The sequence below is a fragment of the Zea mays genome, chromosome 3, assembly GCF_902167145.1.
Source record: "Zea mays cultivar B73 chromosome 3, Zm-B73-REFERENCE-NAM-5.0, whole genome shotgun sequence".
NCBI classification, from domain to species: domain Eukaryota; kingdom Viridiplantae; phylum Streptophyta; class Magnoliopsida; order Poales; family Poaceae; genus Zea; species Zea mays.
Window position 1 is genome coordinate 114,196,437 of NC_050098.1, and position 24,894 is coordinate 114,221,330.

The window sequence follows — 24,894 nt, forward strand, 5'->3', positions numbered from 1 at the left end:
AGAGAGAGGAGATGGGACGGGAGGGGCTGACCTCGGGATCCAACTCCGGCGATCTCGACTCCAAACCCTAGGGCACCACGGGAGGGAGAGAGAGATGGGGAGGAGAGGTTGCTGCGCGGGAAATCCAAATGAGAGAGAGAGAGAGGAGAGGAGAGGGCGCATGGGGGGGGGCGCCAGGGGCGCGCAGGGCCGAGCTGGGCCAGGCTGGGTTGGGCCAAGCCACTCTGCGGATCGAAACCTACGACACGCACGACTATCAAACAGAATCCAATCGTGAACCGAAAACCAAGACGGAACGAGACGAACACGCAACATCAGACAAAGAAATGTGCGTCGGCATGATGCAACACCCATGACACTTAAGTTTTGTTCATACACGACATGGACACCTGTCACTATACTGGTTTGAAATTAGGAAAGAGCGAAACGGGAAAGAGAAAAGAGCGTAACGCCCGAATTTGGTGAGAGAAAAGAAGAAAAAAAATTCTACCCCCAAATTCAGGGCGTTACAAACCTATCTCCCTTAAAAGAATCTCGCCCTCGAGATTCAGGGTTGGCTAGCAAAGAGCTCAGGGTATTTAGCCATCAGATCATCTTCACGCTCCCAGGTTGCTTCTTCCTCAGAGTGGTGGTTCCATCTGACTTTGCACATTCTGATGGTCTTCCTTCGGGTGACTCTATCTGCCGTCTCAAGGATCTGCGCTGGTTTCTCTGTGTAGGTCAAGTCCTCCTGGACTTCAAGATCTTCCACTGGCAACTGCTCTTCCGGCACACGCAAACACTTCTTCAACTGAGACACATGAAAGACATCATGCACTGCGGACAAACCTTCTGGCAAACTGAGCTGATAGGCCACTTCTCCACGCCTTGCGAGGATTTGATACGGACCGATGTAGCGGGGTGCTAGCTTGCCTTTAACTCTGAATCTTTTGACTCCTCTGATCGTTGACACTTTCAGATAGACAAAGTCTCCAACTTCGAAACTCAACTCTCTTCTTCTCGTGTCTGCATAACTTCGCTGCCTTGATTGCGCTATCTTCAGATTCTCTCGAACCATCTTGATGTTCTCTTCAGCTTCAAGCAGAATGTCTGGCCCGAACACCTGCTTTTCTCTAGGTTGATCCCATTGCAACGGAGTTCTACAACTCCTCCCATAGAGCGCTTGAAATGGTGACATCTTCAAGCTGGCCTAGTAACTGTTGTTATAGGAGAACTCTGCATAAGGCAACTTCTTATCCCATCCGGACTGATCTTGCAACGCACATGCTCTCAACATGTCTTCAAGGATTTGATTGGTTCTTTCGGTCTGACCATCTGTCTGCAGATGATAAGCTGAACTGAAATTCAGATGTGTGCCCAAAGCTTCATGCAACTGCTGCCAGAAATGAGAGGTGAACTGCGTTCCTCGGTTTGACACTATCTTCTTTGGCACACCATGAAGACAAACGATCCGAGACATGTACAAATCTGCCAATACCGCACTGCTGTAGTTGGTCTTGACAGGTATGAAGTGGGCTGACTTGGTTAAGCGGTCCACCACTACCCAAATGGAATCGTAGCCGGCTCGAGTGCGAGGCAATCCGACTATGAAGTCCATACCGATTTCGTCCCATTTCCACTGAGGAATTTGCAACGGTTGCAGCAATCCAGCTGGTCTCTGGTGCTCTGCCTTGATCCTTCGACAACTATCACACATAGCCACATGCTCTGCGATTTCCCTCTTCATTCCGTACCACCAGAATTTCTTCTTCAGATCCTGATACATCTTCTCACTACCAGGGTGAATTGAATAGGCTGTCTCATGAGCTTCCTTGAGGATCAATTCTTGAATGGACTAGACATTGGGAACGCACAAACGGTCCTTGAACCATATCACACCTTCTGCATCTTCCCGAAAATCTTTGCCTTTGCCTTCCAGAATCAGTCGCCGGATCTCACTGATCTTCTCGTCATTCTTCTGCGCTTCTTTGCTTTCTCGTTCCAGGGTGGGTTCCAACTCAATTGTGACTCCTCGCGAATTATTCAGAAATCCGAGACAACCTGTCAAACTCTTTGGCCAACTCATAAGGCATCGGACGGACGACCATCGGATTGACTTGGCTCTTCCTGCTCAAAGCATCTGCCACTATGTTCGCTTTGCCTGGATGGTAATGGATCTCCAACTCATAGTCTTTGATCAACCCTAACCATCTTTGCTGCCTCATATTCAGCTCTGACTGAGTGAATATGTACTTCAGACTCTTGTGGTCTGTGTAAACATCACATTTCTGTCCATACAGATAGTGCCTCCATGTCTTCAATGCGTGAACCACTGCTGCCAACTCTAGGTCGTGGATTGGGTAATTCTTCTCATGAACCTTCAGCTGTCGGGACGAGTAAGCCACAACTCTTCCCTCTTGCATCAACACACATCCCAAACCAGTGTAACAAGCATCACAATACACTGAGAAGGGCTTGTGCACATCAGGCAAGACTAAGACAGGCACTGTAGTCAACTTCTCTTTTAGCGCTTCGAAGGCCTCTTGACATTTCTGGGTCCACTTGAACTCGACCTTGTTGCCTAGCAACGCTGTCATTGGTTTCGCAATCTTCGAAAACCCTTCAATGAATCACCGATAATATCCGGCCATTCCAATGAAGCTCTTGATTCCTCGAGCATCTGTTGGCGCTTTCCAGTTCAGAATGTCTGCCACTTTCTTCGGATCCACAGCCAATCCTTCTTTGTTGATTATGTGACCCAAGAATAGGTCTTCACTGATCCAGAACTCACACTTGCTCAACTTTGCATACAACTGGTGCTCTCGCAATCTCTGCAATACCATCCTCAAATGATCCACATGCTCTTCTTCGCTTTGAGAGTATATCAGAATATCATCAATAAATACCACCACAAAATTATCAAGATAGTCCATGAATACACTATTCATCAGATTCATAAAAAAGGCTGGTGCATTTGTTAGACCGAAAGACATCATTGTGAACTCATACAACCCATACTTGGTAATGAATGCCGTCTTCGGAATGTCTGAAGGTCGGATCCAGAGCTGATGATAACCTGACCTCAGATCTATCTTGGAGAACACGCTGGCTCCTCTCAACTGGTCGAATAGATCTTCTATTCTCGGCAAAGGGTACTTGTTCTTGATTGTGACCTCATTCAAAGCTCGATAATCGATACACATCCTTTTGGTGCCATCTTTCTTTTCCACAAATAGGACAGGGGCGGCCCAAGGCGAGGTGTTTGGCCGGATGTAACCTTTCTCTGACAACTCATCGATCTGCTTCTTAAATTCAACTAACTCTGGTCCTGATACTCTGTAAGCTCTCTTAAAGATGGGGGAGGTGCCAGGAAGAAGCTCTATGGCAAACTCAACTTTCCTCTCTGGTGGCATACCTGGCAAGTCCTTTGGAAACACATCTGGGAACTCGGACACAACCCTGATACTCTCAATTGGGTCTGCTTCCCTGCTATCGACAGCCATCTGATAACAACTTCCATTCTTCGGCTCAGGCGGGACTAACTCCGTCACCACTTCCTCTCCAAGTGGGGACATCAACTTGATTGTCCTCTTATCACAACTGATAACTGCCTAATACTTATCTAGCCAATTCATCCCTAGGATGACATCTATTCCCTGAGTACCCATTACTATGAGATTAGCGGGAAACGCTATCCCCCTTATTTCCACACTTACATTCAAACAAATGCTATCGGCTCGAATTCTACCACCGGCTGAGTCAATTTGAATGGGGGTTGACATGGTAGTTATTGGAAGATTATGTGCTTCTACCCATGATGTAGTAATGAAAGAATGTGTTGCTCCAGTATCAAATAACACTTCTGCAATATGGGAGTCGACTGGGAACATACCTACTATCATGCCGGGGGTCTCCTGAACTGCTTCAGCCTCCAAGTGATTCAGTCTCCCATGATTATAGCGCGGCTGAGAGCGGTTGCCTGCTCCAGGCTGAGACACATTCTGCTTTGCTGGGGCATTGGGGCCTGACTGCTGCTGGGCTGCCTTCTTCGGGCATTGCATCACCCAGTGGCCTTGCTCTCCACAGTGGAAACATGCTCTGTTTCCAACCTGAGCTGGTGCTGCCTGACTATTCTGCTGGTTTGCTGGGGCAGGAAGACGAGGTGCCTGCTGATTCTGCCTCTGAAACTGACCTCCTCCTGACTGATTGTTCTGGCGATTCTGATACTGGTGCTGAGGAAACTGCCTTTGAAACTGCTGCTGCTGAGGTGGACGCTGGTTCTACCTGAACTGCTGAGGTTGATTGCTTGAGAAACGAGGACGATTGCTGCTTCCAGGCTGGGGTCCACTGATCTTGCGCTTACGATCCTCCATCTCCTTACGCTTCCTCTCTGTCATGATTGCTTTATCAATCAGGTGCTGGAATGTCGGGAAGGTGTGATTCATCAGCTGATACTGCAGAGAGTCAACCAAGCCTTTTAGGAAACGATACTGTCGCTTGGCATCGGTGTTGACATCTTCAGGTGCATAGCGAGACAACTGCAGAAACCTGTCCCGGTACTCACTAACAGACGATGACCCTTGCTTGAGGGCCAGGAACTCCTCCTTCTTCACTGTCATCAGACCTGCAGGAACATGGTACTGATGAAAGCTTCCTCTAAACTCTTCCTAGGTGATGGTGTCGGGGTGGGCATGGGTGGCGAGATAAGACTCCCACCATGACTGTGCTGCTCCTCTCAAAAGACGGGGACCATACATGACTTTCTCCCTGTCATCACACTGAGCGGTATGCAACTCCTGCTCCATAGTGCGCAGCCAGTCTTCAGCATCCATGGGGTCAGAAGAGTGAGGAAACGTTGGGGGATGACCTCTCATGAATTCAGCACGCTTGTCTCTAGGCATCTGAGGCTGAGGTGGGGCCTGCTGCTGCTGCTGCTGAATGGCGGCCAGAGTCTGACCAATGGCTTGAACTACCTGAGTCTGCATCAGAAACATCTGCTCGATCGACATCGGGGGCGGGGGCGGCAGGTGCTGCTGCTGGGGTGCCTCATCCTGCTAAGCTGCCTGCTCCTGCTGAGCACGCCTTCCTCCTCTATGCCTGTTTTCTGACATCTGCAGAATGCAACCACACATCAGAACTGATCTTGCAAATCTTGCAGCATAAGAAAAGAGTATAGAATTCTCCACAACACTGAGCAGATGAGCATCTTCACTGATCTCCAACACAGACCAACACAGCTCCTCAGATAAAGAGGAAAGTGGAATAAAAGGCTTCCCAACTAAATAGCTAACTCCATTAACATAGCAGGTAAACCAAAATGTAGGGGATACCCACACTCTGGTGACAGTCATTACAAAGATCCAAATCAAACTTAGTTCATCATGACAAACATAAATGCACAGGATATAGCAAACTACCCTGTCTAACTAAGACTAACTAAAAGCGAGACTAATGCTAGGACTATAGCTTCTATGTATATATTTCGTATTAATTACAAGATCCGACTCTGACGATCTATGGCTCTAAATTTATCTTGGTCTTGCAGTCGGGGTTGCCATAAGACTGGTGTCCACGCCGAGGTGAGCGGTACGGGTGCTGAGTCCCGACGGGGGCGGGGGAACCATCATCCAGGTGACGATGTTCCGCGCACTCAGCCCGCAGCTGGGCGATCTCAGCACGAGCCCTACTCAGCTCATCTAATGCATGGTCCAGCTCCGTGTTTAGCACGGCGGCTAGGTTGACTGTGCTGCTCAACCTAGGATTGTCCCCACCAACAGGTGAGACAATCACGCCTCCTGTGCTGCCAGACGGACAGCGGGGATAGTACTTCAGGTTGAGACCATCAGCTACCCCACCGAGCACTGAGCAGTAGTGCGAAAGCGCACGCCGTGCAACATCTTGCATGGCCGCCTCAGATGAGTCCCGCTCAGAGATGGAATAGTGCTCTGAGCAGACCTCAGCACCCTAGAGACTGTTCTCCGGACGGCGCACCAAGCAGGTCGCCTCCCAGCGGTCCGGGTAGACCCCGCGACTATGCTGGTAGACCACATAGTGATACTCGATGGACCAAGTACGCCGGTCAAGTGCCCGACATAGCAGGGTGTCGAGCGCATCATGGAAGTGACACCCGCGAGCAGCGTCGCGAGTGATGGGTCGAGCAACCCATCCTTCCGGCTCCTGGTCAGCAGAAAAGTCGGTGTCGTGGCTCGAGCTGTCGCCACCTCTGTCGTCTGGGTCTCCTCCAGCAGCTACTCTAGGGGCTGGGGCGCTCAGTGGTGATGCAGGAGCACCTCCAGGGGAAGCACAGGGGAGCAGCTCCTCACAGACTCTATCTCCTGCTGGAGCGAGAAAGAAGAGCCCTGCTGCTCCTGCTCCTGTTGTTGACGTTCCTGCTCCTCATGCAGGCGGTGGTGCAGCCTCTCCAAGTGGCTAGACTGACCGGCCACGGGACGACGAAGCGGACGCTCCGCGAGACGAGAGGGTAAGAAGGGGATGACAGACTTCCGTGCGGTGTGTCTAAGACGAGCCATCTACAAAAGACACCGTAAGCAAAAGAGTGAGAACAGAACTAGTATGACCAGCAAATAATGAACCATAAATAAATGAAGGATTAGAATAAACACAATTTTCAGCAAGGTATAATATATAGTAGAACATAGTTTTTGGTCGATATGACCAACTTTTGAAAGGATACCAAAGTCAAGGCAGAGACAGAGGTCTATAATCCTTAGGACGACCATTCTACTCTAGGTTAATGGTCCTACAGTCAGCACGGCTTTGATACCACCTATGTCACACCCGGTTTTAGAAGGTAAACCGAATGCGAACCATGTACGTGTCTGGATCAGCAATTCACGTACACAGCAGTTACATAACATGGACATCATCACAGAGTGCTCAAATAGTATTAAAAGGGAAATAATAGTTAATTACATCATATGTCTGAGACGTCCACATAGTCTTTACAATAAATCAAAGTGCGAAAATGAAACGTAGATAAAAGTGGTCTTCATAGGCAGCCGTCTGGGGGTTGCCGCTAACCCACACCTAGAACTCGTCGTAGTCTTGGAACTCTCCTTCCACGACTTCATCTTCTCCAGAGAAGTGGTTGCAATGCGGACAACCTGGGGGGGGGGGTTTGGTGTGTAGAGCAAGGGTGAGTACACATCAACATACTCAGCAAGTGTCCTGTTTGGCTGTAGTGGACTAGCTTTATGTGGGGGTAAGTCAAGCAGTTGCTTTTAGTTGGTCAGGTTATTATTACTAGTAGAGAAAGCCAAGTTTTAGAATTAACACACGTTATTAACCCAATCGTACTCTTTACAAACGGAAAGAATACCACTTACCATTACCATAGTCAATACCAGAAACCATCGATCTCATTGCCACCTGCAAATCCGAACATCTCTGATCAAGTACCACTAATCACTGGAGCTCCCTTGGCCGCTCATAACCGCGAGCACGACTGATATATCAGTTTTTCATACACTCTGCAGAGGTTGTGCACTTTACCCACAAGCCGTGATTCCCTTTCTGCCCGGAGAGAGCTACTCCCCATTGACCACTACCTATGTGGTCCAGTAGGGCATCACTACGTAGCCTTTACAAAGATTCCCCGAGGCTGTAGCCGCCCGTTAGGTTTCCTAAATGTATCGCACTCCTCCCCAAGGGACAAATCAACCTTGGCAGAGCGAGCCGCATACACCGAGCCCCATTGACGCCACGACGGCGAAGCGAACTACACCCCGGTTCCTCTAATTACTCAGCTAAGGGCGTCCCACTCCACCCTCATAGTTGCACTGTCTTCCCGGGCGGTCATCCAACGAACAGGTCCTTACGGAGAGGCACTCGAGAAACCGCTCGAGCCCCCTTGAAGGTCACAAGTATAACATCATAATAAAGGAGGGGAAACAGCGTATCATTGATAATTCTCATCATGTTCATTGATTAGAGTTGAGCAATAGCAGAAGACGAAGCAATAATAATCCGACCCAAATAGGTAAACAAGGACATGGACAACAAAAGCTAGTCAATCCTTAGGTATAAATATGTAATGCGGGAGGTGAATTAAAGTATGTATAGGACAGAGATAGGTCAAGGGACACTTGCCTCCACCAACCGACTGCTGCTCAGGGGCTTCTCCTGCGAGTTCTTCGGGCTCTCCGACCGGATCGTTCTCTATGCGAGCGCAAAATACATACATCCACACATTTAATACAAAAGAACAGTACACCATGCAATAGGATGCAATAAATAAACAGACGTTCCACGCGGGCTCGCAATTACGGTTAAGAGAGAAAGAGGAAAAGACAGTCGAGAAACGATCACATTACATTATTATAAATTAAACCACTCGTTCGATTGAAGGGCATTAATGCAGACACTACGTTTAGCATGAAGTAAAGTCAAGTTCCACATTTAATTATTATAAACAATTGAAGATGAATGAAAGGGAGTGGTCGCACGTCGAGACGTACGACACGACATTTAGATTGAATTAAGAAGTAAACGACTCGCCGTGCGACAGAGCGCACAACGAGACACTTGCATTAATTATAAAGAGAAGTGAAGCATCGCGCGACGAAGCGCACGACGACATACGTCAACAGGGCTGAGTTTAAAGTGGAACGTCGCGCGTCTGGACGCGCAACATCGCACCTTAAACAACCTGAAATTAAAATAGATCGTCGCGCGACGAAGCGCGCGACACAACACTTTAATGAATATAAACTAAAAGAATCGTCGCGCGACGAAGCACATTAATAAACACAAATTTAAATTGAATCGTCGCGCGACGAAGCGCACGACGCAACACATTGATAAATACGAACTTGAATTGAATCGTCGCGCGACGAAGCGCGCGACGCATCACACTAACTAACGGAGTTTGAAATTAACTACAACCAAAAATAATCACCGTGCGCGTGGGTTTGCGCATGCGGGAACGCGTTAGGGGGTAAACGGGCTACGCGAGTCGCGTCGGGGGCCGGGACGCTGCGCGCAGGGGCCGAGGGCCGCGCGCAGGGGCCGAACCGCCGCGCGCCGAGCCGCGCCCGCGCCGGGGAAGGGGAGGGGAGGGGAGGGGCCGAGCGCCACCGCGGGGGGGGGGGGGGGGGGGGGGAGGGGCCGGCCGAGCGTCGCCGCGGGGGGGGGGGGGCGGAGCAGGGCGCGCCACCGAGCAGGGACGCGCGCGTTCGTAGGGGAGAGAAGAGGGGGCGCGCGCAGGGGGAGAGAGGAGGGAGAGGGGCTCACCTCGGGATCCAACTCCGGCGATCTCGACTCCAAACCCTAGGGCACCACGTGAGGGAGAGAGATAGATGGGGAGGAGAGGTTGCTGCGCGGGAAATCCAAATGAGAGAGAGAGGAGAGGGCGCATGGGGGGGCGCCAGGGGCGCGCACGGCCGGGCCGGGCTGGGTTGGGCCGAGCCACTCTGCGGATCGAACCTACGACACGCACGACTATCAAACAGAATCCAATCGCGAACCAAAAACCGAGACAGAACGAGACGAACACGCAACATCAGACAAAGAAATGTGCGTCGGCATGATGCAACACCCATGACACTTAAGTTTTGTTCATACACGACATGGACACTTGTCACTATACTGGTTTGAAATTAGGAAAGAGTGAAACGGGAAAGAGAAAAGAGCGTAACACCCGAATTTGGTGAGAGAAAAGAAGAAAAAAATTCTACCCCCAAATTCAGGGCGTTACAGCCGGTCACTGAGGCCGACCTTATTTTTTACGTATTTAGACAATAATTGATCAAAAGTCGGACCGGACTTGACCAGCCGACCAGTTGCTTTAAATGTATTTGTTTTCCACGTACCTATCTCTGGTCGTCGTGGTTTGAAGGTACGTGGCCGCTGCGAGTCCTGAGCATGGCCGGACCGTCCGCCGGAGTTCCCGGACCGTCCGCATCTGGATGGCGGACTGTCCGTGATGCGCAGCACGGGTTCCCGCACCTGTCTCCCTGTCTGCACTTGCCCCCCAGTGCTAGAGGCTGTGATGGTCACCTTCAGGGTCTCCCCTCCATCGGGAGTCTTCTCGGCTACCACTTTCCTGCAAGAAACTTTACGATCGCCATCGGCCTCTTTAGCATTGCCGATGGTTGTCTCTTTGCCTTTGCCTTTATCGGTTGTGTTTGGCCGAACCAGGACTTTCTTGCCCTCGAAGTCAATCATGTTCATCGGAAAGGGCTCTGTATCCACCTGCATTTCCTGAAATTTCAATCGTCCCTCGTTAATGGCCGATTGAATCTGTCGCCGAAACACATTACAATCATTAGTGGCATGAGAAAATGAGTTATGCCACTTGTAGTATGCACGACGTTTTAGCTCGTCGGTGGATGGAACAGTGTGATTTATTTTAATGTTGCCATTTTTGAGTAATTCATCAAATATTTTATCACACTTACCAACATTAAACGTAAACTTAACCTCCTCTTGCCGTTTCTTTTGAATCGGCTGTAAGGAGGAACAAGCTGAAGATTTGGCCTGCTTTGGCCAAACCATTTCAGCAGCATACACTTCTGCTGATTCATCATCTGAGCTACTTTGGTCACATTCTACTATATGGACATTGTGACGAATAGTTTTGGCAGTCTCTTTGCTTCGGCTTTCACAAGCCAAAGCCCTTTGGTGTAATTGCGCTAGCGTAAAAAATTGAATGCCTTCTAATCTTTCCTTTAAATAATATCGCAATCCATTAAAAGCTAGTTCTGCTAACTGTTTTTCTGCCAAATGAATTTGGAAGCATCGGTTTCTGGTATCTCGGAATCTCCGGATATAGTCATTAACCGATTCATCTTTCGCTTGTCGCAAGGCCACTAGATCTACCAGATCTAATTCATAGTCACTGGAGAAAAAATGATCATGGAATTTTTGTTCTAAATCCCCCCATGACGAAATAGAATTAGGAAATAAAGTGGCGTACCATGCGAACGCGGTTCCTGTTAAAGATAATGAAAATAAACGCACGCGAAATGCTTCTGTGTCGGCCAATTCTCCTAATTGTGCTAGGAACTGTCCTACATGTTCGCGCGTGCTCTTTCTCTGGTCACCCGAAAATTTCGAGAACTCGGGTATCCTGGTTCCCTGTGGGTATGGGTGGTGATCAAATCGGTTGTCGTAAGGTTTCCGATATGATTGCCCCCCAGGGATCATGCTTACTCCGAGCTTATCTCGGAAAGCCCCAGCTATTTCTTCCCTCACTATATCAATGATAACCGATGCGAGACCACTGGCTCTCTGGTCAAACATAGGTGGGGTTGGCTGGATATTAGCATGTTGTCTTTCCCCCCATTGGTTTGAGCTATGTGGTGCATTGCCACTTGCCCTATATGGTTCATATGTTTGAGCGTTCCTTTCCGGCCTTCTAGGTGGGGCCGAAAAGCTTTCCTGGGCTCTAGACCTCGAATTAAAGGGTTGATGCATTGCATAGTGCGATGGTAAGTGTTCCTAGGATGGGTGAGGATTCAGGTAACAATCCTCCTCAAAAAGGTCATGTGCGGACTGTCCAGACATTGGCCCGGACCGTCCGTGATTATATGCGGACCGTCTGTCGTTGTATGCGGACGGTCCGACTGGGTAGTTTAGATTCTGTGTCGTATGTGGTGGCTCGGGCGCATATCTAGGTAACTCATTAAAAATAGGCCTGACTGTAGCTGGCCTGGACTGTAAGCGCTCACGTCCGGACGGTCCGGGCATGTGCAAATCGGCTGATTTGCTGCCAATTTGCGGTTGCTCAGGGTACGCGTCCATTGGCATCCCATAAAGGGGTTGTGACTGGTCGTGACAACCTCTAGCCGATGTATTACGTGTGTATCCCCTAATTCAACCTCGTGCGAAGGAAAATTTGCAATATTTGATTTATCGAATGCACGCACTAGTATCCTATAATCGCTTTGCATACCCCCTATGATGTTTTGCATTTGTTCGCGCTGTTCATCTACATAATTTCTAAGAGATTGTAGCTCGTTTGTATTACTTACATTGGGGATTTCCGGTGTGGGTCGGAGCGAAGCCGGATCCATTGCCCGATGTCGGACGACCTTGTTGTTCCTGTCCACTTTGAAGTTGGCCAAGAACTTTGCTTTTGCCTCCTGGATCATCTGCTCCTTATGCTCCTCGAATTGGAGCTGTTCATCAGCCGACAAGGTCTCCCAAGTCGGCTCTATGATGTTGCTTGGGGAAATATCAGAGCTATCTCTTGAACCGACCATTGAGGGCCGATTTGATGCGTCTATATTTGTTGTCCCCAGCGGAGTCGCCAAAAGTATGTTGACACCTTTTTGGAGACGCTAATCACTCAAAAGAACCAGCAGTGGTGCTCTCTGGTCAGGCACGGACGGTCCGCGGCACAGGGCCGGACGGTCCGCGACCTGGCGCGAGGCGGCGGTGCTCTCTGGTCAGGCGTGGACGGTCCGCGGCACAGGGCCGGACGATCCGTGACCTGGCACAGGAGCTCGGGTTCCCTGCCTGACGGCCGGACGGTCCGTGCCCTAGGGCCGGACGGTCCGCGCGTGCGCAGGGGTGGCGGAGGATCACCAGCGGCGCCTGAATCTCGCTCCCGGGAGGGACCCCGTCAGGGAGGAGAGATCCTAGGTGGTGTCTAGGCTCGGGCAGACCGACCTAGACTCCTCTAATCGACGTAGAGTCGAAGAGAAGCGGAGGATTTGGGGATTGGAAGACTAAACCTAAACTAGACCAGAACTACTCCTAATTGTACAGAAAATAAATGCGAAATAGAAGTTGTATTGATTCGATTGATTATTACAAATCGGCCATATACCTCTCTATTTATAGAGGAGGGGGGCTGGACCCTTTACAAACTAATTTCCGAGCGAATCCCGCGAATTTAGCTAACAACTGTAGCACAAAACTCGGAACCCTAATATGTTCTGCGCTTGCGCGGACCGTCCGGCCCACAGGCGCGGAAGGTCCGCCGGCTCACTTTTGGTTCAAACACTATCCACCAAAAAGATCTCAAGATTTTTCATTTATTATCTTTGCTCTTCGTATAATATTTTTTATTTAACTAACCGAGTCGATATCGTAGTAAAGAAAAGACCATGTAGACAGGCGATGTTGAGTCATCGAATGGGTAGCATAGGCAGCAAATCAAGGACCCCCATCCCTCGCCTCCCTCACTTCCAAGGTTTCGTAGAGCAGGAAGGGAAAGGAAGAGGCAGTCATACATATTCGTTGTCGGAGAAGAACACGACGAAGACCTGGACATCTGAAGGCGACATAGGTAGTATACCGCAGGGCCGGGCCCTATGTACGTGCGACAAGTGTGACCGCACAGGGCCCAAAATTCTGAGGGGCCTAAAAAACTTCTTATCTCAATAATATGTATCAATAAGCAGACTAACATTACACCATCTAAGTTGAACTCAGTTAGCAGCTAGACTGTTGCTCTTCAAATATATCTATTAATACTTATGTTTATTTATATGCTCTATTACAATATAATTTCGTAAAAACAGATAGATTTAATATAAATAGTTATAAGAGTTATCTAGTAAACCTTTTATAATTCAGAATATATGAATTCTATTACAATGTAATTTTGATTATATTTTTTCTATAAAATAGGGCCTCTTTTGAAGTTTAGTACAGGGCCTCTAAATTTGCCGGCCCGCCCCTGGTATACTGCTAGATACATACAAGGAGAGAGCACACAAGCGGAGAAAGAAGCCTAGCCAAAGCAGCTCCAAACCGAAAGGCACCCGCACCCGGCGTCAGTCCGAAAAGGGCGAGAGAATGCGAGTGCCTTCCCAGCCCTGGACCCGCCAAGGCGACACAACACCTCCACCAACTCCGTAGCATATACCGACTGTTGCCACGCTACGGGCCTTGGTTGTCCAATATCTCAGATCTGGACTCGTCATCGCAAAGATAACCTAAGCATGGCAGGCGCCATCGTGTCCTCCTCAACGGCACACATGAAGAAAAGCTAGGAGCAAGACCGACTCGCCCGTACCCGCGTCGATGAGCGTCGGTCGGCTCGCGGCTACGACCGTGGGCGGGGGGCAGGAGGTTGGGGAGGAAGAACAGGGTGAAGGCCGGGAAGACGAACGGGACGTCCAACGACGACAACAACAATGGTGTGTGCATGCTGTGAAACATCCTCATGGACATACAATAGCCATTGTGTGTCGGTGTCGGGGCTGGTGTCGGACGAATACGGGGAGTAGACGCATGCTCCCACGCCCTCTGCCGAGAATGGGTAGCGCGAAGGCGGATGGATGTATGAGGGGAGAGAGAAAAGAAGCAGGATGGCGAATGAGGTGGCGGCAACTGAGGCGAGGACCATCATTATTGTTTGGATGCTTAGATGGTCAAATGGGCCGTCTGGCAGGCTGGATCGGGGCATGACCCATTTAATAGTGTCTGGGTCAGCCCGACATGAGCAGCGTGTCGTGCTTGAGTCGTAGCCTCGGCCCGTAGTGCTGACCCGGCCCAGCACGATTATATTTTTTTATTTTACAAAAAAATCGTATATACATATGTACAATTTATATTCAATATTAAAAACACTTGACCATGATGTTTTATTGGTTAGATGACTTTACTCATTGTCTCCCGCCCTTCTACCATCAGGGCTTAGGTTCGAAGCCTGGCTTCTTGCACCACTTTTTAACATTTTACGCTAATTTCAATAAATGGCCCGATGATCATTAAAACTAGTGCTTTAATATAGTAAAGTTAAAGAAATACACACAATCACTGAATATGACTTTATACTGTTTTCAAAGGAAGGGGCTGGTTACACCAGAAATCTTTTATTTATTTTATCATCCGAGTCATTAAAACTTGAACCCCTTTCCTCGCACTTTCGCTTTTCACGGGGCTCTCGGCGACGTCGCTTGTCGACAACGTTACGCCGGACCCAATTTTCTCGTTGATTTCAGTAGAGCCGCATCATCCTACGTCTGCCTCTCTCCCAGACCTGATTTTCTCATTGAATTCAATTTAGCCGCATCATCCTATGTTCGCCTGTCTCTCTCTCCCTGATTCTCGATAAACTAGTAGAAAAGAGCCATAAAGCCAACATTATGTTCAAATTTTTACTGGTGATTTCGGTTATCAAACGTCAATGAAAAAATAGGTGGGGTTGGCTTAATGAACCGCTAGTGGAAATGGAGTATTTATACTGACGGCTGGTGTAACACAACTGCCAATGGAAATACTCTATTTTCACTGGCGGTTTTGTAAAGAGAACCGCCAGTGAAAATAAATACCCCTTCTTCCTCTCTGACAGGAGTTGTAGCTCGTAGCCAACATCCATTGAAGGCGATTTTGGAGGTTCAGATTTCACAAAATACATGGGGAAAGGTTTTGTCTTCATTTTTTGAAAGAAGGTTTTAATGTTAATTTTTGTTCAAGAGCTCAATTTTAGCCACATTTTGGATCTAGGGTTTCACCATGTGAGAGAAAAGAGTATAATTAGCTTATTTTCTCTATTTCCTCAATTGAGGTTGTTTAAAATGGTTAGATTTTGTCTATCCTCTCTCCTTTTTCATGTTTAGTTCTAAAATCAGTTTATCCATGAGGCATATTTAGTTAGTTAATGAGTGGTGCATGTGTTAATTTGTATGCATGGAGAGAGAGGAAGATAGGTTTGGTAATTAAGATTTTTTTATTAGTTGTTATGAAAGGTTGGTTTAATTATGTTTCAATTCCCAATTATGTGTTAGAGAAAAGAGTATAGCTAGGAAAGTTTGGTTTGTATTTCTCTTGCCAATTTTTGTTCATTTTAACTCAATTTTAGCCACATTTTGGATATAGGGTTAACCTCTTCATCCTTCCCGACATGAACTGTAGCTCGCAACCCAACTTCCATTGGATGGCCAGATTTCAGAAAAATACAAGGGGAGGTTTTGATCTTTATTTTTTGGAAGAAGGTTGCTAAGAAAGGCTGATTTATGTTTCTTTTGCCAATTTTTGTTTATCCATGATATATTTAATTGTTAGGAAATGTTGGTTTATGTTTCTCCTGCCAATTTGTATTCTTGTGTGTTTTTGTTACTTTTTTACAGGTGATGATGGAGAGGACATCCTGGATGTATAACTTATCAAGGCTAGATCCATCATACATATAAGATAAGAGGTCCATAGGTTATTGATGTCGCTATGAACCATGCTTGGAGAACAAAGACAAAACACATATATTGTCCATGCATGGTGGAAGGGAAATGGGGTCAAACCTTTTCCATAATTAATTTTGTTGGTTGAATGCCCAACACAAATATTAGACTAACTAGTTTGCTCTAGATTATGTATTCTACAGGTGCATAAAGGTTCAACACAAATCAATAAAAAGATCAAGTTAGGGTTCAAAAGAAAGGAGCAAAAGAAACCGAAGAGAACCCTGGTCTGGCGCACCGGACTGTCCGGTGTGCCACCGGACATTGTCCGGTGCACTAGGGGCCGTACTGTCTGAACTCTTCACCTTCGGGTTTCTCAGGCGCTGCTCCACTAAAATTCACTAGACTCTCCGGTGCACCAAGCAGAGCAACGACTACCAGCGCAACGGTTGTCTGCAAAAGTGTGAACAGTGCGTGAACAGTGCGCGCAGAAGTCAGAGCAGGCGTCAGAGGCGCACCGGACAGTGAATAGTGTCTGTCCAGTGCAGCACCGGACTGTCCGGTGCGACATGCAGTCAGCGCTCCAAAGGTCGAAACCGCCAGAACCCTAACGGTTGGGTGACGTGGCTGGCGCACCAGACAGTGTCCGATGGCGCATCGGACTGTCCGGTGCGCCCATCGACAGACAGCCCCCCCAACGACTATATGGTGGTTGAGGGCTATAAATACCCCCAACCACCACCACTACAAGCATCCAAGTTTTTCAGACTTCTCATTCAATACAAGAGCTAGTGCAATTAATACAAGACACAATTCAAAAGAATCAAAGCCTCTCCAAGTCCCAAATTCACTCCAAAATCCTAGTGACTAGAGAGAGTGTTTTGCTTGTGTTCTTTGAGCTCTTGTTCTTGGATCACTTTCTTCTTCCTCTTTCTTATTCTCAAGCAACTTGTAATCAAAGCAAGAGACACTAAGTTTGTAGTGGTCCTTGCGGGGTCTAAGTGACCCATTTGATTAAGGAGAAAGCTCACTCGGTCTAAGTGACCGTTTGAGATAGGGAAAGGGTTGAAAGAGACCCATTCTTTGTGACCACCTCAACAGGGACTAGGTTCTCAAGAACCGAACCTTGGTAAAACAAATCACTGTGTCATCCGCCTTATTTCTTGGTTGATTTGTTTTCGCCCTCTCTTTCGGACTCGGTTTTAATTCTAACGCTAACCCCAGCTTGTAGTGTGGGCTTAAGTTTATAAATTTCAAATTTCGCCTATTCACCCCCCTCTAGGTGACTTTCAATTGGTATCAGAGCTCGATACTTCATTAGAGTCTAACCACTCGAAGTGATGTCGGGAGATCACGCCAAGAGGGAGATCGTGACCGGCGAGAAGGCACAAGCCATGGGAAGGCTACATCAAGGGAGTCCAGCAACAAGCTAAAGGAGGGATCACCTCCTCACAAGTCGCATCGGAGTGGCGACAAGTAAAAGAAGATAAAGAAGGTGGTTTACTACAAGACCGATTCATCATCACCTTCTACATCCAGCTCCGACGCGTCGTCCGTCACTTCTAAGCGCCATGAGCGCAAGAAGTATAGTAAGATGCCACTTCGTTATCCCCGCATTTCTAGACGCACTCCTTTACTTTCTGTCCCACTAGGCAAACCACCCGTTTTTGATGGTGAAGATTATTGTATGTGGAGTGATAAAATGGGGCATCACCTAACCTCACTCCACGCTAGCATATGGGACATTATTGAATTTGGAGCGTAGGTACCATCGATAGGGGACGAGGGCTACGACTCAGACGAGGTCGCCCAAATCAAGCATTTTGATTCCCAAGCAACTACTATACTCCTCGCCTCTCTATGTCGAGAGGAGTATAATAAGGTGCAAGTGTTAAAGAGTGCCAAGGAGATTTGGGACGTACTCAAAACCGCGCACGAAGGAGATGAGGTGACCAAGATCACCAAGCGGGAGACGATCGAGGGGGAGCTCGATCGATTCGTCCTCATCCAAGGAGAGGAGCCACAAGCAATGTACAACCGGCTCAAGACCTTGGTCAACCAAGTGCGCAACCTCGGGAGCACAAAATGGGATGACCATGAAATGGTCAAGGTTATTCTAAGATCACTCGTTTTTTCGCAATCCTACGCAAGTTCAATTAATACATGGTGATCCTAGATATAAGCTAATGTCTCTCGAGGAGGTTATAGGGAAGTTTATGAGCTTTGAACTAATAGTCAAAGGCTCCAAACACATCGTTAACTTGGAGCAAGGCACCACCTCCACATCTAAGGTGCAACCCGTCGCATTCAAGGCGACGGACGAAGAGAAGAAGGAATCTACACCAAGTAGAATTCCAATCGACGCCTCCAAGCTTGACAATGAGGAAATGGCGCTCATCATCAAGAGCTTCCGTCAAATCCTCAAGAAAAGGAGGGGGAAAGACAACAAACCCTGCTCCAAAAGGGTGTGCTACAAGTGTGGTAAGCACGGTCATTTTATTGCAAAATGTCCAATGTCAAGTGATAGTGACAGGGGCGACGACAAGAAGGGAAAGGGAAAGGAAAAGAAGAAGTACTACAAGAAGAAGGGCGGTGATGCCCACGTGTGTCGGGAATGGGACTCCGACATGAGCTCCACCGACTCTTCCTTCGATGAGGACGCCGCCAACATCGCCATCAACAAGGGACTTCTCTTCCCCAACATCGGCCACAAGTGCCTCATGGCAAAGGATGGAAAAAGGAAGAAGGTAAAGTCTAGAGCCTCTACAAAATACACAACATCTAGTGATGAGGCTAGCTCTAGTGATGTTGAGGATGATTTGCTCACACTTTTTGCCAACCTTAACATGCAACAAAAAGAGAAATTAAATGAATTGATAGGAGCTATTCATGAGAAGGATGAACTTTTGGATAGCCAAGAGGAATTTCTTATTAAGGAAAATAAAAAGCATGTTAAGGTGAAGAATGCTTATGCTCAGGAAGTAGAGAAAATGAAAAAAATAACTAATGAGCTTAGCATTTGCCATGACACTATTTCCAACCTTTGAAATGAGAATGCTAATTTAATTGCTAAGGTTGAAAAATCTAATGTTTGCAATGATTCAATTATCAGTCTTAAGAATGAAAATGCTAGTTTAATTGCAAAGATTGATAAATTGAATGGATCTCTTTCTAGCCTTAGAACTGAGAATGACAATTTAATTTCCAAGGCTAAAGATTTAAATGTTTGCAATGTTTCTATTTCAAATCTTAGAAATGAAAATGCTATTTTACATGCTAAGGTTGATGAACTAAATACTTGCAAACCCTCTACATCTATTGGTGATCATGTTTCTATTTGTACTAGATGTAGAGATATTGACGTTGATGCTATTCATGATCACCATGCTTTAATTAAACAACAAAATGATCACATAGCTCAACTAACTGCTAAACTTAATGAGCATGAAATTGAGAATGAAAAATTTAAATTTGCTAGAAGCATGCTCTATAATGGGAGACACCCTGGCATTAAGGATGCATTGGTTTCCAACAGGGAAGCAATGTCAAACTTAATGCCCCTAAAAGATTGTCTAATTTTGTTAAGGGCAAGGCTCCCATGGCTTAAGATAACGAGGGTTACATTTTATATCCTGTTGGTTATCCTGAGCATAAGATTAAGAGAATTCATGCTAGGAAACCTCATAATGTTTCACACCATGCTTTTATGTATAAAAATGAGGATTCTAGTTCTAGGCATTCTAACTATGTTAAAATGCCCAAGAAGAAATCTCCTACTGCATCAAATAAATCTAATGTTTCATTTAAAACTTTTGATGCATCTTATGTTTTAACTAACAAATCTGGCAAAGTAGTTGCTAAATATGTTGGGGGCAAACACAAGGGCTCCAAGACTTGTGTTTGGGTACCCAAGGTGCTTGTTTCTAACGTGAAAGACCCAAGTCTATTTGGGTACCTAAGAACAAGGCCTAAAATTGTTTTGCAGGTTTATGCATCCGGGGGCTCAAGTTGGACCATTGACAGCGGATGCACAAACCACATGACAGGGGAGAAAAGGATGTTCTCCTCCTATGAGAAAAACGAAGATCCCCAAAGAGCTATCACATTCGGGGATTGAAATCAAGGTTTGGTCCAAGGACTTGGTAAAATTGCAATATCTCCTGACCATTCTATTTCCAATGTTTTTCTTGTAGATTCTTTAGATTACAACTTGCTTTCTGTTTCTCAATTATGCAATATGGGCTACAACTGTCTTTTTATAGATGTAGGTGTTACTGTCTTTAGAAGAAGTGATGATTCAGTAGCATTTAAGGGAGTGTTAGAGGGTCAGCTATACTTAGTTGATTTCAATAGAGCTGAACTTGACACTTGCTTAATTGCTAAGACTAATATGGGTTGGCTCTGGCATCGCTGACTAGCCCATGTTGGGATGAAGAATCTTCACAAGCTTCTAAAGGGAGAACACATTTTGGGACTAACAAATGTTCATTTTGGGACTAATAAATACCCCCCAACCACCACCACTCAAAGCATCCAAGTTTTTCAGACATCTCATTCAATACAAGAGCTAGTATAATCAATACAAGGCACAATTCAAAAGAATCAAAGCCTCTCCAAGTCCCAAATTCACTCCAAAATCCTAGTGACTAGAGAGAGTGTTTTGCTCGTGTTCTTTGAGCTCTTGTTCTTGGATTGCTTTCTTCTTCCTCTTTCTTGTTCTCAAGCAACTTGTAATCAAAGCAAGAGACACTAAGTTTGTAGTGGTCCTTGCGGGGTCTAAGTGACCCATATGATTAAGGACAAAGCTCACTCGGTCTAAGTGATCGTTTGAGAGAGGGAAAGAGTTCAAAGAGACCCGGTCTTTGTGACCACCTCAACGGGGACTAGGTTCTCAAGAACCGAACCTCGATAAAACAAATCACCATGTCATCCGCCTTATTTCTTGGTTGATTTGTTTTTGCCCTCTCTTTCGGACTCGGTTTTAATTCTAACGCTAACCTCGGCTTGTAGTCTGGGTTAAGTTTATAAATTTCAGATTCCGCCTATTCACCCCCCCTCTAGACGACTTTCTCATGGACTGCAAAAATGCTGTTGTATTTGACGATAAAGAACAAATCATATCTCATCTGGTATGCCGAGGATTTATGAAGGATTACATTATTTGGACAAAGCATGGAGAAGGTAGCTCTTCGCCTTATACAACTAGAAACCCTGCGAACATCGACGACATATTTTTGTTTGTTCAGACACAACAACCTCTTCCACATAGCAAACATATAGTGCCAAATGTTACTGATCATGGTTACGCTGGAGGAAATGAACGTGATAGAACTCATGTTCTACCAAATGTTATGGATGAGGAAGACACAGAGTTGTTAGAGGAAATATTGTGTCCTCATACAGATCCATAGATATTCTTCATAAAAGGTATGGAGTCCCTGATGAAAGCAACAGAAGAGCCTTTGTGCGACGAGTCTAAGGGTTGTACCAAAGAGTTCACGACGCTTTGGTCTATGCTAAAGTTGTTGATGTTAAAAGCTAGATATGGTTTGTCTGATGCTGGCTTAGATGCGTTCTTAAGTATTATCACAGACATACTTCTAAAGGAGAATAAAGTGTCTGCTAACACATACTATGAAGATAAACTAATCAGTCTGCTCACTATGGGTGTGGGGAAGATCCACGTGTGTAGAAATCATTGTATTCTTTATCGAGGTGATGATTATAAAGACTTGGAGAGCTTCCCAAAGTGCGGTGCAAGTAGGTACAATACAAATAAAGACTATCAAGAGGAAGAGTGTGTTGCATATGTGTCTAAAGGGAAAAAGCGAAAGAAAGCCCAAAAGAAGACCCAACAAAGTTCAAATCCCATGAGCAAAAAAAGAAGTAAACTATTATGCGCTCAAAAAGATTCCTGCTTTGGTGATGTGGTACTTCTCCATCATTGATCAATTGAGGTGTTTGTTCACTAACCCTAAGGATGCTAAACTTATGAGCTAGCATGCTTCTGATGAGCACAAAAATGATAGGAAGCTTCGACATCCAGCCGACGGGATGAAGTGGCAAGAATTCAATAACAACCACCGAGACTTTGCCGATGAACCAAGAAATGTTAGGTTCGCACTGAGTTCTAATGGAATGAATCCATTTGCTGAGAGGAGCAGCAAGCATAACACATGGCCAGTGATCCTCACCATCTACAACATTCCTCCATGGTTGATGCAGAAACAAAAGTACATTTTGCTAACCATCCTTATTTCTAGACCTACATAACCTGGAGTTGACATGGATGTATTTTTGGAGCTCTTACAGGAGGATAGGAAAATATTATGGGAAACGAGTGTTCAAATGTTGGACGAGTATTGTTAAGATTCATTCACATTGAGAGCAATTATTTTTGTTACGATCAATGATTACCCTGCTCTCTTCACATTATCAGGCCAGTTTAAGGGAAAGGTTAGTTGCACAGTATGCATTGATGGAACTGCTTACGTGTCCCTTTCTACATTTAAGAAGATAGTGTAAATGAGGCATAAACGCTTTTTATTGAAAGGACACAAGTACCACATGCAAAAGATGGATAAGTACTTCGACAATAATGATGAACTATATTCTACTGCTCCATCGCGTAACAATAAAGGTCATAGAGTTTTTGAAAGAGTCAAGATTCTCAAATTTGTTTTCGGGAAGAATACAACAGACAGAAAAACAAGGAAGGATGCCAAACCAGCTTTGGGGGCTACAAGCAAGAAGTCTATTTTCTTCGAGTATTTGCCTTACTGGAAAGAGTTATATGTGTAGCACGCGATCGATGGTATGCACATTTAGAAGAACATGTTTGAAAGCATAATTGGCACCTTCCTAGACATAAAGGGCAAAACAAAAGAATGGCTCAATTCATGCATGGACTTGGTAAATTTAGGCATAAAAAAGAACTACATCCTATTCCTTAAGAAAATGAGAAGTACCATTGATGTGACCATACCAGCATCGTCAACCTTACCGACCATTCGTACTGGACCTATCACTCGAAGCCGAGCAAAAATGATACAACAAGAGGTGCACACACTACTTTATGAATTTTAATTAAACACTAATAAGAACTTTATGCTACCTAAGTCATGTATGTTGATATTTCTTAGGTTTAGCAAAGAGGAAGGACATAATATATCAAGGGCGAATCAGAGAGAAGAGCTATGTTCGAGTCAGTCCAGCGCAACAGAACCGTCCAGAAGAAACAGTCATATCTTTTGATTCCCAAAAGCTATGAAGGCCCATAAGTAAATTTTGGAAAGCTCTTGAAGTCTAGTTTCCAATGCTTCTAAGGCCGACTTAATTAGATCTCCCAGCAAGGTGGCCGACCTACTTTAGTGCTGACTGGTCAGAAGGTCAACAGTCTGCTTGATGACCATGTTTACATATTAAACTGCATCATTCTACCAAGTTTCATTAGGCATGGTATAGATGGTTAGAAAGCTTACGAAGTCAGCTTTCCAATGCATCTAGCCCCATGCCATTTGGAGACTACTAGGAGAAGTTATTATCAAAATATTGAAGGCTGCCATTTCATTAGGCATGCTATAGATGGTGAGAAAGCTTATGAAGTCAGCTTTCTTAGGTTGTAACTAGTATAAATACCCCCTATGTCTATGATGTAAAACAACTTTGGATAACGTTTGATGATTTGATAATCCAAGTGATTACCGCAGCCGAGCTACTGAGTGTTTACTCTACCCTTGTTCTTCCTTGTTCTTCTGGACTTGTGAAGAGATTCCTCTGGGATCCACTAGTTCGTGCCTTGCGAGTTCCACTACGGCTGCCTCGCATTGTGTGGATTAGCTCTGGTTGTGGTTCTGCGATCGTTCAGAGATCGAGTTGAAGTCTACATGCTTTCGGTGTCTCTCTCCCCGTCGCTTGGTCATCTCCGACCTTGGTCAGGTATAAAGTCAGTTACTCGCTGTTCTTCAGCAAATTTACCTTGTTATTCCGTTACTTTTATATCCAACCATCCTATTTATCAACCTACTGTTGTGAAGATCAGGCCACCCTAGTACCAAATATAACTCGATACCTGTCATCTGGTATCAAAGCTTTCGTTGTCACGGTAGGTCTTACTGTCATCCACTTATTTATCACAGTGTTCATCCATCTTATATTTTGTTTTGTCCTATTGTCCAAAGCCACAAAAAAACCTATAGCCCCTTGGTGGTATTGTTACCTTGTGTTGTTTGAAGTTCCTCAAGTTGCTAGTTACCACCATCTTATTAATATTGTGTCATTGCATTTGATCTCTGCACCCCATTAGTGTTATAAAAATAGAAAGAAAATAAGAAGAGAAAGAGGTCAAAAAAGGAAGTGAAAAAATTGAAAGGGGATTGTGTTGTAGTGTGTTGCTGAAAATTTCAATTTACATTGAGAATCTTTCTAGCAACAATTTCATATCTTTTTAGCACATCAACACACTTGGTTGACAGTACCATAGCCCACCTTGATCAGCCTTCTATAGCTCCACTAAAAAATCTGAACCGGGACGTTCGACTTGTGATCCTTTCGACCGCTCTACCACCTCTATCAAAGCTGTCACACCGACACCATCAGAGTCCTAGAGATCAGGAAAGAGCTTGGGTAAGTAAGAGGTGAGATCGAGTGTTCTACAAATACTTTCATATTCTACTTTTTCTTGCTTCCATCTAACATGGTAGGATCCAATTCGAGTGTCCACGGTGGAAACCATGGGGATGGAGAGCCCCCTGCTTCTCGGGCTGAATTGCATCACATGGTCGACTCACTCGTGGAGGCCATGGAAAGATGTTTAATGAGC